At 37.1% G+C, this 12,769-nt stretch overlaps 1 pseudogene; it reads right to left on the minus strand.

Moving 5' to 3' along the window:
- Positions 1-3,436: 3,436 nt before the first annotated feature.
- Positions 3,437-3,958, minus strand: LOC108300700 (annotated as a pseudogene).
- Between the last annotated feature and the right edge of the window lie 8,811 nt (positions 3,959-12,769).

Genomic DNA, 12,769 nt, shown 5'->3' on the forward strand with positions numbered 1-12,769 from the left:
GGGTTGAGAGGGTAAGGGATGGTACAGGTAGGTTGTACTTTTAAGCACTAAGGGAGGCTTAGTGACATAGTAACATTTGCACAATGTTCAGATGTGAGCCATGCAAATACCTGGGGGAAAAGCATTTGAGACAGAAGAACCCATTTGAAGAAAAGCTTTATGGCAGAGACACCTGACACTTTCATGACCTGGAAGAAAGGCTAGTGTGTTTGGTGTAGAGTGAATAGGATAAAAACTATCAGGAAATTGATTAAAAGATGTAACTGGGGGAAATTAGGTAGGATCTCAAAGAGCACAGTAGGGCTTTAAGATTTTGCTTTTGTGAAATGAGAAACACTGCATCATTTTCAGTAGACTAGTAATATGATCTGAATTCTATTTTAAATCAACCCCTCTAACTGCTATATTAAGAATATATTCTAGACAGTTCATAGTAGAAGTAGAGAAACTTGTTAGAAGGCTGTTGCAAAAATCCGGGCTAAAGACATTGTTGCTTCAGCCACTGTTTGTGATAGGAAATTTGGAGATCTTGGGTCGTATTCTATATTTTGAAAGTAAAGACCACAGAATTTTAAACAAATATAGGGATATAAGAAAAGTGGTTGTCTAGAATAATTTAATGATTTTTTAGGGCAACTATATTGGCATAGATGCAATTGACGGAGAAAGAAAAAGCTGTGAAGAGAGTAGGTTTGAGGGGGGAGACCAGAAGTTCAATTTTAGACTTGTAGAGCTTGAAATATCTATTAGACATTCACATGGAAATGTCAAGCAGGCTGTGTGATACACATATGAATCTGGAAGTCAGAAAATAATTCTGAGCTACAAACTATAATAAGTAAAAAAGACAGAAAAATAGCCAAGATCAGATGGAAAATATTATAGCTATTGAATACAAAAAAAACAAAGCCTGAGCCCTGGAACACTTTACATTGGAAAGAAAGAGGAGAAAAATGGACTATCAGAAAAGACTGAGAATGAGTGGTGTAAAACAGGAAGGAAACTGAGTTTTTGGTGCCATGAAAGCCAAAGGAGGAATGTGTTCTGAGGATGATAAGGGGTCGATTGTATCAAGTCCTGCTGATAAAAGTTGTATACTGATTATATTGAACACTGAAAATTGAAAATATGTTTAGAAATATATTGGACGTAATTTAACAAAAGCAATTTCAGTGGAGTGGTTTTAAATAGAATATAGACAGTGAATACAGACAACTCTTTTGAGATGCTTGCTATAAAGAGGAGTAAAGCAGTGGAGTAGCATCTGTGAAGACAAGTGTCAAAGGCGGGATTTTGAGATGGAAGAAATAATTGGTTGTTTATGCTGAGGGGAATGGTAGAGAAGGTAGAATGCATGATATAGAAAAGAAAGGGGAACATCGCTAACAAATGACATGAAATAGGTGGGAGGAGACAGGATCTGCTGTATAAATGGAAGGACTGTCTTTAGATAGGAGCAGGTGGGAAGACAGAGCTTATGAATAAAGATATTCGTAGGTGGATGAATGTAGTTTTCTAGATTTTTTTCAAATTACCGAAAACTTCCCAGTTAATCAGAAAATAAGATCCTCCTCTGAGAATGTAGATTGGCTGAGGAGGTATTGGAGGTTTCAGGGAAAAGAAAAAATATACAACAGTCATCTGAAGGAATAAGCAAATAAAGAAGGGCATAGAGCATGACTATCTAACATGAGTAAATCCTCATTTGTTTCTCATATTCACCTGAATGAGTGCCTGAACAGGAGATAGAGAGTTATGTCTAATTACCATCTCTGTAATTTCACCAAGAGTGAGATATGAGCAATGGAAGCCAACTGCTACGGGTTAGAGTGATCACAATCATTGAAAATAAGATATGAAATAGGTAAGAAGGAAATCTAGACTTGAGAATTTAAAGGATGAAAACATCAGTGGTCCTGGTGAAGTTAAAGAATTGTAGGCACCTATGATCCCAGCTGCTCGGGAGGCTGAGGAAGGAGAATCACATTAACTGGGGAGACGGAGGTTGCAGTGAGCCGAGATCATGCCACTGCATGCCAGCCTGGGCAACAGAACTAGACTTCATCTCAAAAAAAAAAAAAAGTCACCTGAAGCTTAGAGCTAAAAGGACAATAATTTGTCAGAGAATGTAACATATGATAATAACCACCTTATATTGTATGTATCAAATGCTTGATAATATCAAGACCTTTGTAATGACCATAAGAGCTAAATACTAAAATATAGTAAAAAAGAATATTACTGGAGAAAAATAATTTTAATAAACTAAAAGAAAAAGAAGTTGGAAGGATAATCTACATTTACTTTAGAAATGTCAGAGCTTAAAAAAAGAAGTCACATTGAAGAGAGCCAGGAACTAAAATCTTCTTAGCAGTACTGTATTACTCTTTACTATCTCAATAGTTTTCTCTGAAATTTGCATATAAAAGAAGTTATTATAATTTGTGATTCATTGTTATTTTATCCAACAATAGTAATCAGATTAAAATAAAGTAAAAGTATTAAGAATGGGCATACTGAACACACATCACAAATATTTTGTTGATTAATGGAAATGCTAAGGAAATTCTGATCAGAAAGAAAAATCTATTAAAGTCAATGTGTGCTCAAAAAATATGGAAACATTTTAATTTGAAAATATGATTATTAAGAATGTTTTTTCTTTAAAGTTTCAAAAACAATCAGTAACGTGGTAGCTAGCTGAGCACTTTTGTGTCACATCAGTTATTGTCCTGCTTTTGTGTGATTATTGTAGACTTTACAAATTTTTGCTTGACAATCCTTTGTATTCTGTTTCCATACCATTTATTCTAGGCCTGGGTGGCAGGTAGAGCCTGTCCTGGCATCTCATGGATAAGGTAGAAACAAGCCCTCCAGCCCTAGGCAGAACACTATCCCATTACAGGGTACACAAATACACACCCACTCACTCACTCCTACTGGGAACGTGAGGGCACACCAGTTACCCTAATGTGCACATCTTTGAGATGTAGGAGGAACCAGAGTACCTGGAGAAAACAAAGGCAGACTTGGGGAGAATGTACAAACTCCACACAGACAGTGGCCCTCTGGGAATCAACTTTTATCTCATCAACATTGTAATAAACAACGTTAAATGAAATTACATTATTTGAGGATCTACTATAAAGAATTCACCAAATCTTCCTTGAATATTGCACTTCAGATAATCAGCATACTCTGAGGCATAAATTTCGCAAGCCCATCTTGCTTGGCATGTGTGCTTTACATTTTAGAGATGAAAACATTTGTGGTATGACAAGTGAATCAAGGACATGACAGCACTGTCTGGAACATGTATTTTACTTTTGGCAAATCTTTTCAACTCTGTAATGCTATTGCAACCTTTTGACCAAAAGCAGCTTAAAAGTCACTATACTTAAGTATTTATAAAATGTCACCTATAAATTCCATTTTATTATTTTTGGGGGCATGATAAACAACAGGAAATTTTATCTTTTCCGATCTTCTGCAGAACCCTGATACCCTTGACGTTGGGGTTCCACTCCCCCATTGCCTCCATGCGCTCCACGAGCTCTTGGTAGAGCTTCTCCCCAGGCTGGTCCACCACAACTTCCAGCCGGAACACATTGCCCATATCTGGGACAACTTTACTCATCATTTTGTCCCCATTGTCCTGCTGGCTCTCCTTCTAGTCTTCCTGGGGATACCCAGGGCGTTATACATGGCCTCCTCTCCCTGCTGGAGATACTCCAGCTCCTGGTCACCGTAGAATCTCTTCCAGCCAAGAACCCTAATTCCGCTGCCGAAACTGGTTAATCCTCACACTAGCGGTGGGGCCGCCCAGGGCCCTCGGTTCAGCTCCTGGCGGTTGGCCATCACAGCCTGTTGCCTCAGCCCCTTTGTGCTGCGCATGTGTCTGTAGGCGCTCCCCACCCAGAGCTGGAATGTATCTAGCAGCATTGTTTCCTGGTAGATGTGGCAGCTGTGGAGCCGCTGCCGCTGCTGCTGTCTCTTCTCTCAAGGGTGGCTCTTCGTCCTTCCTGAGCCGCTCGAGCTTCATCTCCGAGTCCCATAGCTGCAGCCTGGACTTGGTGTTCTGTGTCTTAAATGCCCCGGCTGAAGGCTGTGCATCATCATCAGGAGATAAAAATGCCACCGCTCACTGGATTCTAACCAGCAGTGCTCAGCTCCCCCTGCGGCGCCTGCTGCCAGCCGTCCTGTCCCGTGCATACCTTTTCCGCTCCAGGAATGCTCACAGTGCGCTCTCCCCTTGGAGGCTGTCCTCTGGACCCCTCCTCAACCTACTCTTTAATTAGAATCCAATATTTTGGCCGGTCACGGTGGCTCATACCCTTCTTATAGGCTTTGAATATTGAAATCGGTAGGACATCCCTTTTTGTTTATTTATAGTCCTCATTTAGTGCTTCTCTCTGGTCTTTCCTGTCCTTTTGAAGTCACCAAAATTTGGTAACAAAAATTTTGACATCCAACTCTAATCCCATGTGATCTTCCCAGTTAGTCCAACCCTAGGATGTGATTTGTATGTCTCACTCACATACACCCTACTAAGATAACCTGAAGCACAACTGAGTAATCCATTCTATGACTTATCAAAATATATTGTTTGATTCCTCTAAAGAAATTTCTCAAGGAGTTAATTATAGTGTAAAGCTCGTTACTCATCCTGGCAATATGCAAATTCAGAAATATACAGAAAATGTACAACACCACAAATTAATCTTAATATACACATTATGTCATTAAAATCAAAATAGATATGAATTTCTATAATCTTCATCTGTAAACCTTAATATCTTTAAAAATATTTAGGTAATGTTGCAGTTTTAATCTGTGTCTACGTAGTTTGGTCCCCTTTGTCCTATTTTAATTTCTTTCCACTCTTTGTATTATTCCCTTGTTTTCATTTGTTTTACTAATTTTTCCTCTCATTATTATTTTGATATTTACAGAATAGTTGCAAGATTGTATAATGAGTTCTTGCTTACCATTTACTCATGTTTCTCTAAGGTTTACATTGTAGGCAAATGTGATAAAACATTTATCACAATGTAGAAATTCACATTGGTGATGAAGTAAAATTCACATCATCAATTTGATGATGCTGTGAATCAAATTGCAGACTTCATTCTAATTTTATCAGTTTTTCCATTAATACCTTTTTTTTCTGTTTCAGCATTTAATCTATGATACCATGTTGCATTTTTTTCTAGTGTTCTCCAGTTGAGTTCCTCACTCTTTATTTTATTTTTTGTAAGCTTGACACTTTTGAATTATGATCAGGCATTTTGTAGAATATCCTTCAGTTTGGGTTTTACTGTTTTCTCATGATTAACTGGAGTGAATAAATTTTCAGGAAAAAAAAAAAAAAACCACAGAAATAAAATGCCCTTTTCATTGCATCGTGCCTATTCCTTTTTAAATTTTAACTTCTGTTTTCTTCTGTTTCACTCTCACAGCTCTGATTTCTGAACTTTCTCTTATTACAAGAATATTATCATTTTCTACTTAAATGAGTTTGTTTTCTATAAAAAAAGATCTGCACCTGGAATTGAAATATTCTATTTAGCATCATGATGCTTAACTGACCAGGATGCTTTGAGATGATTTAAAATAAACCAATGATTTCCTGCTGTATTTTTTTAAGAATGCATGCTAGCCACTGATACAATATATCTAAGATCTAGTTTCTTTTTCCTCCAAGATAGAAAACTGAAGATTTTATATAAAAATATCAAAAAGAGAATCATGCTTAATTATGAAGCCAAATGATTGACACAAATTGGTAAATTCCCTTGACAACTTAGACAATTCTTAGTTAATATAAAAGTTTTATAATAAAAACAGACTTAATGCCACATATTTTAATAATTACTTTTCAAAAATGTAGTGCTAAGTAAGAAATTCTGTTGTCAAGGGGATAAATTACAAAGGCCTATGATTTATGATTCTGGTTTTAAAAGGCTCCTTTAAAAGTTATTTTTAATATTACAAAATATTGAAGTTGGTTGAAAGTTAAGAATAGTCCTCATTAAGTTAAATTAGATATAATGGGAAACCACTTACTCATTTATTACTTACACCTTTTTTCTCTCATTTTTTAAAGCTCTTACACATTTCTTTCTTTTTTTTTTAGTTAAGGGAAGGGCATTATGAAAAGTATTAGGATTAATAAAGATGGCTGACTAGATACAGCTGGGATATACCTTTTGTAGAAAAAGGAACCAAAATACTGAATAAATCTTCACCCATCCAACAGATCTCTTGAAAGAGAATACTGAAATTTAATAGAGAGACAACAGAAGAGGCATTGATTGAAGATGGAGGTGGGGACTTCCTGCTTGGCATCACTGGGTGCCAAGACTGATCCCCAGATCTAGATCAAACCCAAGGAAGGGGTGAATAAAAGAATTTCATGGCACCACATTCCTGCTTTGGGCCACTGAGATCCTACCTAAAAGCATTTCCAGAACCCCCACAGACCTTTGGACTATCTTGGAGCTGCCTGGAGAACACACAGAGGCACTGCCTAAACTCACAGGGAGCCCAAAAGACTTCAGTGTGTTGGGCAGATGCAGTAAAACATGACTCAGCGCCCACTTCTCAAGGCTCTGTGTCCTGTCCTAAACAACTGTAGCTCATGTTGTTTGCTGGACCAGTAGAGAGAGGGGCCTGTGCACACTCAGGTGCCCAACACAGGCCACAACACCATTGCTCTGGGACTGAGGTGCATCTGCACCACAAACTCCCATAGCTGCTGGTTTCTGCCATTACTGCCTACCTGGATTTTCTTGCAGGGGCAGCCCACATCATAGACTTCATTGCCTGACCTGAGTGGTTTGTCGGGCAGCCTGGGAGCAGTTCACTCCCCCACCACAGCTAGTCCTTGACCCTGAAAGGCCACAGGACAAGTCCACTGGCCTAGTCCCAGTTCCCCAGTAGTCAAGCACACTACCTAGGGGTACAGAGATGAGAACTGTGGTCGGATCTCATGCTGGAGAAGGGCCCCCTTTGTCAGAACACAGGGAAGAGCATAAAACATGCTCACATGATGGCACAGAAGCTGTGTGCATATTTCTTTTCCTTCCTTCCTCCTTCCCTTCCCTTCCCCTCCATTTCCCTTCCTTCCTTTCTTTCATCTTTCTTCTCTTTCTTCCTTTCCTTTTTTTCTTTTCTTTCTTTTTTTTTGGATAGAGTTTTACTCTTGTTGCCAAGGCCAGAGTGCAATGGCATGTTCTCAGCTCACTACAACTTCCACTTCCTGGGTTTAAGTTATTCTTCTGCTTCAGCCTCTGGAGTGGCTGGGATTACAGGCATACGCCGCCACACCCAGTTAATTTTGTATTTTTAGAAGAGAGAGGATTTCTCCATGTTGGTCAGGCTGGTCTCAAACTCCCGACCTCACATGATCCTCCCACCTCGGCCTCCCACAGGGCTGGGATTATAGGCGTTAGCCACTGTACCCAGCCTGTCCCTTCTTTCATGAGCCCAGACTGCTAAGAGTGAGGCCTGATAGTCTCGGTTTCTTTTGTACAGAGTCTCACAGTCTGTAGCACCTGGGACAGCATGGTGATCTAGGTGTGAATACTTGGGATGAGCTTAGCTGGTTGGCTCTGTTGTTCACGCTGGACATTGGAGGGAGACCCCTAGGGAGTAGTAAATGGGTAGCCCCCATGGCTTTTTGCTAGGCCAAAAGCCCAAGACTATCCCCTTTCCCTAATTAGGCACTTTGGTAAGAGGACGTGCCTCCCTCATTCCCTGGAGGGTCTCCCCAGTGGCCTGACCTGCCTCTACAACCCCACCAAGGTCAGGACTTGCACCCAACCCAGCCCCATCTATTTCTGCCATCTTGGTGGGAGAACACTGTGCAATAATGTTGAACCCGACTCCTCACCCATTCCCAGAAACATTCTGGTACTTTCCCAATCAACTAAAGCCAAGTAAAATTTAACTGCCATCACCACATATGCTTGTCACTTGTAAATGCCAACTACTGACCAGGAGGTCAAACTGCATGACCCATTACAACTTCTGTGACATCAGTGTAAAATGCTCAGCTGGCTCTTACCCACGAGCACCACCTATTAGTGTATGGTGGGGAATGTACTACCCAATACAATTACTGCTGACAGAAGTATACAGTACTGGGGAACTAAATAAGCCTCTCAAGCCCTCCACCTCTTCATCTCTATAGAAGACAGTGAGCCTCACCACACACAAAGTTTATTGTAGACTGTTACCACAATCTACAAAAACAAACAAACAGAAAGCTACCATTTAAGAAATCAATTGCATTAAGGTTATTACCACAAAATTTATATAGAGAGTTGACCCTATAAAAACACATGGAAGCAAAGCCAAAGGGCCATGCCCAACATACACAATAGTCACATCCTCAAATGAGGAAAAAAAGCTCACCCAAACAAAAGCAGATTGAAAAGTAAGAGGTAATATCTTCTACAGATAAAAAACAATCAGCACAAGAACTCAGGTATTATGATGAAACAATGTAATAACACATCCGAAGATCACACTAGCTCTCTAGCAATGGATTTTAACCACAATGAAAACTTTGAAATGATAAAAGATTCAAGATATATATTGTAAGGGAGTTCAATGTGATCCAAGAGAAAGTTGAAAGCAAACAAAAAGAAACCAGAAAAACAATTCAGGGGATGAAAGAAGAGACAGATATATTTTTTAGAAAAACAAAGAAAACTTCTGGAAATAAAAAGATCACTGAAGAAATTTCAAAATGGTGTTGAAAGCTTTAACAATAAACTAGACCAAGCAGAAGAAAAATTTCAGAGCCTGAAGATGAATCTTTTGAATTCATCAAGTCAAATAAAAACAAAGAAAGAAGTAACTTTAAAAAATGAGCAGAGCTTTCAAATATATGGGATTATGAAGGCATTCTTAAGGATAAAAGAAAAAGTAAGGATTGCAGAACATATATTTGAGGAAATAATTTAAAGATTTTTTCTCTATCTTGCTAGAGATATAAACATCCAGATACAAGAAATATAAAGAACACCTGGAGGATACTACATAAGGTGAACATTACCAAGGAATATAGTCATTAGACTCTTTAAGGTCAATGTGAAACTCTTTGTTTTAAAGGCAGCTAGAGAGGTGTCAAATCACCTATAAATAATATCCCATTAGACTAACAACTGACTTCTCAGAGGAAACTTTCCAAGCCAGAAGAGACTGGGGAACTTTTTTAGCTGTCTTTAAAAAAATACCAGCCAAAATAATTTTATATTCTGCCCAACTAAGTTTCAGAAATGAAGGAGAAATTAAATATTTCCTAGATAAGCAAACATGAAGAACATTTGTCACCACTAGGCTAATACTACACAAATTGCCCAAAAGAGTTCTAAACATGGATATGAAAGTAAAATACTCATCATCATAACATCACACACAAGTAGAAACCTCACAAATCCTGTAAAGCACTTATACAATTGAGACTCCAAGGAAACCAGCTAGCAAACTATGACAGGAACAAAGCCTTATATATAAATATTAACATTGAACATAAATGGCATAAATGTTCCACTTAAAAGATATGGACTGGAAAATTAGATTTGAAAAAAAAGACTCAACCATCTTCTGCCTACAAGAGATCTCTCTAATAGCGAAAGACATCTACAGACTCAAAGAGATTGAAAACAATATATCACATAAATGAAAAGCAAAAGTGAGGATGAGCAGCCATTCTTACATCAGATAAAACAGTCATGAAGCCAACAACAGTAAAAAAAAGACAAAGAAGGGCATTATGTCATTAAAAAGTGTTCAATAAAACCAGAGGTTTTAACTGTCCTAAATATAAATGCACCCAACACAATAGCACCCATGTTCATAAAACAAGTACTATCTGCCATAAGAAAAGAGACTAATGGCAATACAATAATAGAGGAGATGTCAACATCCCACTGACAACACTAAACATGTCATTGAGGCATAAAGTCAACAAAGAAACCCTGTACTTAACTGAACTCTAGGCCAAATGGACCTATTAGACATTTACAGAACATTCTACCCAACAGCTACAATATTCCTGTTGTACATAGGTGCAAAAATCCTCAATAAAGTACCAGGAAACTGAATCCAATAGCACTTTAAAAAGGCAATTCATTTAAGTGGATTTCATTCTGGAGATGCAAGAATGATTCAACATGTGCAAATTAATAAATGTGATTCAACACATGACAATTAAAAACAAACAATTATATGATCATCTCAGTAAATGCAGAAAAGACCTTTGATAAAATCCAACATCCCTTAATGATAGAAGTCCTCAACAACCTAGGCATTGAAGAAACATACCTCAAAATATTAAGAGTCATATATGGCAAACACACAGTGAACATCACGCTGTGCATTACCTATAAGAACTGGGACAGGACAAAGATACATTGCACACTTTATAAAGCAAGTAACAATGTTAACAACAGTATACTTGTTAACCGTTTTAAGCTTTACAAAGAAAGTTACTTTTTTGTTTGTTTTGTTGCAGTGTTTGTTGCTAATATTTATATTATCTTTTTCTTTTTTACTTTTTTCATCTTTTGTTATTGTACTCTAAGTTTTAGTGTCATTATCAAATGCAAATTAGTAGTTATCAGCATGGTCAATGAAAATTCATAATTTAGGTTAACAGGAATATCTTGGTATTACATACTGAATGGTTGCTGAATATTCCTAAATCATTACAATTTAATATAACACTTTTCTTCATTTCCTCAGTAGAAGACTAACAGTAGGATCAGTGAAAAGTAGTACTAATTAATAAGATCTTCTTATGTCAGACAACATGAAAATGAAAGTGTGAATGCCTTATTTGAATAAATCATTAAAAATGTGACTACACACAATTTTAGCAAGCATATAATTATTTAGGCAGTCTATTCAGGAAGTCTTTTACAATCCACAGGAGAGTTAAAATAAAAACAAAACAAAACCTGGGAAATATATCTATCTGTTTCTGCACAGAGCCACTTAATTCCAGACATATACCTAATAAAAGCAAATATATACATATATATGTATATATTTCTCCCACATCAAACAGTGTATTTTAAATACCATAAAAAATTATAATCTACCAACATAATTAAAAGAAATTTTGTTCTCTTTCATTTAAAAATAAAACAGTAAGTCACTATCACTGAAACACTAATATTTTATCAATCTGAATACTATTAGCAGTTTTGCTTCAGTCCATAGGATTTTTATTTGACTCTTCCATAGGATTTTTATTTGACTCTTCAGTCAATTTATTTGACTCTTTTCAACATTTACTAAATGTATCTTGGGATCCTCAGAAGACTCAATGATGAAAGCAAATTCAATTATCTAAAAAAACAATTCAATGTTCTTAAATGCTTATTATATTCTGTTTATCCATCTCTCTGTATAAAGTTTATTGTTTAACTACTGAAATTGTGTTTTACTTTATCTTACAGATACAATATAACTATTGTCAGAAAGAAGTGCCTTTATTGCTTAGTTTTATATATTAGATTATATAAAATCTAAAGTATCAGGCCCTTGACTTTGCCATCGTTGTTTTTGTCTGAGCATGAGAAACAACAGATAGCTGTGGCAAATGTAATCAATGTATCCCATGGTTGTTTCAATTCTATCTACTTAACAATCTCTGGGAAAATAGTAACTTTTGTGTGTATAATCATTAAGTCTTTAAATAATTTAGCACAGCAAGAGATAATGTATATGTATATGATTTAGGTTAAACTCAATGAAGACACTCTTGTGCAGTCATACATTAGAAAAGATTGGAACCAACCCAAATGCCCATCGATGATAGACTGGACAGGGAAAATGTGGCACATATACACCATGGAATATTATGCAGCCATCAAAAACGATGAGTTTGTGTCCTTTGTAGGGACATGGATGAACCTGGAAACCATCATTCTCAGCAAACTGACAGAAGAGCAGAAGATCAAACACTGCATGTTCTCACTCATAAGCGGGTGTTGAAAAATGAGAACACATGGACACAGGGAGGGGAGCACTACACACTGGGGTCAGTTGGGGGGAAATAGGCGAGGGATGGTGGGAGGTGGGGAGTTGGGGAGAGATAGCAAGGGGAGAGATGCCAGATGTAGGTGATGGGGAGGAAGGCAGCAAATCACACTGCCATGTGTTTACCTATGCAACAATCTTGCATGTTCTTCACATGTACCCCAAAACCTAAAATGCAATAAAATAAATAAATGGGGGAAAAAAAGAAAAGATTAAATGCTGTTTTTCAGTCCTAACTCAGATACTTTTTAAACTAGAAAACCTGGGCTCATAATTGAAGATAATGATTCTTTGTTTGACACGGAAAATAAACGTTTTCTCCTTTAATATATAGGTTATAGAAAAACTCCTAGGAGCATTGTTAAAACAGAATAATCTTACATTTTAAGAGATTTGGATGATGAAAAAAAATAGTCATTAAAATCCTTCCTTCCTGTATTTGTTTCTACAATTTATTATTTCTCAACTGCTGCCCTTGCTAATTCTACTGCACTCCTTTATAGTACATGTCCTCTTCAGACAAATGACTCTTTCTTTTGGCCAATATTACAGTGAATAATATGCACAAGTGCTTTCATTTGTAAAGTGCTTTACTATTATAATTCAATCTTCTCAGCAACCAGGAGAGGTTAATTAACATTATCTCCATTTTACAGACAGGAAAACTAAAGGAAAAAAAAAGGCTGAGAGCTGATGCCAAGGCACGATGTAC

This window comes from Cebus imitator, unplaced genomic scaffold (genome assembly GCF_001604975.1).
Source record: "Cebus imitator isolate Cc_AM_T3 unplaced genomic scaffold, Cebus_imitator-1.0 Scaffold29, whole genome shotgun sequence".
Lineage (NCBI taxonomy): Eukaryota > Metazoa > Chordata > Mammalia > Primates > Cebidae > Cebus > Cebus imitator.